This window comes from Thermobia domestica, unplaced genomic scaffold (assembly GCF_964235325.1).
Source record: "Thermobia domestica unplaced genomic scaffold, izTheDome1.hap1.1 HAP1_SCAFFOLD_506, whole genome shotgun sequence".
In the NCBI taxonomy this organism is placed as follows: Eukaryota; Metazoa; Arthropoda; class Insecta; order Zygentoma; family Lepismatidae; genus Thermobia; species Thermobia domestica.
Window position 1 is genome coordinate 104,213 of NW_027656216.1, and position 2,681 is coordinate 106,893.

The window sequence follows — 2,681 nt, forward strand, 5'->3', positions numbered from 1 at the left end:
GAATTTTTTCATCGAACACTAATAATAGTTTCGGTAATAGTATACATGAGAACCCCCTGTCTTCCGTGCGCGAGGATACTTCATATTATATATTTATACGTTACCAAATTAAATCACTGCGTTGTCTTCATTATATGTGCTTAGCATTCTATTTTTACTTTCTAGAATAAATTTTGTTGATTTCGATTCGAAAAATGTTAAATATTTTTAAATTTATATCATGATGCAGACCAAAATCCTTGTTGCATATAATGTAATGCGCTATAGCATATAAAGTACAAGGGCAAATAGGTACGTTCGTTTTTATTTTCATATCAGTGGATAAGTAAATGAAAGTGGGTTTGTTACCCCCTTTCTAAGTTCGTAGATACTCAATGAATAATCCCTAAAAGTATGAGCGTCCAGCTTCTTCTGGAACTCAGACGGTCTTACGTATACTATATCCATAGTTTCAAATAATTCACTCAGAATGTGCACCGTTTGCAACATGAAGTTGGTCCTACATTTGACAAACAAAATTTTGATGTAGGTATGCTTACCTTTGTCCTTCGATTGACGAGCAGGAGCAGAACACACCTCCAAGAAAATTCTTAGAGGGCAGCACCTCCACAATTCAATCACATGGTAAAGGCTCTTTGAGGACATCTATCCAGAGTAACAGGTGTTAGCACAGATCAGAGTTTCTCAACCTGGGGGCACACGAATTGGTTCCGTGGGGATCGCGAAGATGAGTGGAAATGTAATTAGAATCTAACACCGGAAAATACTTTAAATATTTTGAATTTTGTTGATAGGCATATTTTATTTTTACACATACTGTTAAGAACAACATAGAATAGGTCTACTAAATATTTTCAACAGGTGCAGAGTTGTTTAAAAATCAATTTAAATGAAAGAGATACGATATAAAACTAATGAGATCTGCAAACTTAAATACCAGAAAAATACAAATGCAACGAGAATGTATATTGAACTACAATTAAAATTGAAAGCTAGTGACATACCTGAGCATGATGTGATTTCGCTAGTGCGGCAATGTCCGGTCCAATATCTTCGTGACGCACATTATCGAGTAATTTTTCAACTTACAAGTGATTTCTTGTTTTTCTTTTAATGCCTACCATGAAAAAAAAAAATCGCACAGGTACGATGTAACACATGGAATTATTTCTTTTAAAGCTGCAGATACCAGACCAGGATATTCTTTTCTCCTCTTCAACCAGAATTTGTCCAAGTCTTCGTTACACAAAACCAGTTGCAAGAACTTGACGTGCGATAATTCTATCAGTTGGCGAGGAAGTTGTGGTCTTAGATTATGGTTTATTATCAATCTTCAACCAGCACTTTCATCGTAAGGAATATATTGCTAAATGGATTCTACTATTATAGAAATATATGGATATCATGAGATCTCCGCAATAGGTATATTAAGAATTCCACACAAACTTATTACAAACCGGAAATTGTAAGGGGGTCACTGGCAAGAGGATGTAATAAAATGGGGGTCGTGATAGGAATTAGGTTGAGAACCACTGACATAGATACATGTGTATGCAATCGAAACACTGATGATACCGTCTCCTTTTTTCCGTGTCTTTATCTTGTTTGTAACAAATACATTCCACACAACAATTCATGTTTCATACTGTTCGTATATATATTTGTATGGTATATTTAGATGCATTTCTTGTAGTACATGAACACACTATATTTCTTCGATCTTTTCGTTGTTTCTGACTTGGATAAATCACATCTCAGTTTTTTTTTTATTTCTGTTCCAATCATATGCTCTTGTATCATACCTTTCATCAGTAGGTAGGTGGACTTTGTGGTAGACAAACACCGTGCTCGTGGATTTTCTCGGGGTTCTCCCGTTTCCTCCCACTTTTTTCATTCCCCCATTTCACTCACCTCTCGTCATCACCGCCTCCTTTAGCCTAACCGGCATAACCGTGGGACAAAAAACTTAAAGATTTTGAAAATAAGCAAATCGTGAGTAGGGAATGTAGTCGCTAGCTTTTGAACTGTAATCTTGTAATTTAATAATTTAGCCATGGAGGAAAAGAAAATAATAAATCAATTAATTTTGAAAATACTTATGTACGTTCTAGGGTTAACTAATTCATACCGGACTTCCGAAGAGAAACATCAAAACAATTTAATGACCGTGTATATGGCGACAACTCCCAGTCACGACCCCTCTTCAGTTTTATTAGAAAGAGGAAAAGAAAGAGCGAGAAAGAAGATAAAGTAGAAGAAAGAGGAAAAGGAGAAACCAGGGATAGGTGATTACTGGATAATTATGGACGTGTGGTAAAGTAACTTGAATAATTATTAAAAGGTGATCCATATTCAAAGGTTATTACTTGAGGATCAATTCTGAAACGACCCCGAGGAGACACATGTTTCCTCATACAACCCCGACCTGGATCCAGGCAACCGCACAAGTGGAAGTTGCCCTAACCCAGCCCAGGTGACTAGAAGTTTTAATTTAATTGTTTGACTATTGTTTCGAAATGTTGAATAATCTGTACCCAGTATTTGAACTTCTATAATGGAAATCGAACATACATTTTAATAAGCCAAGAAAAGAAAAAAAGAGTCAAAATGTATATTTTCTACAAATAGAAGTTTTGATATTTCTGAAAAGACTGTCGTTATTCTGGCTCATCCTGCTATCT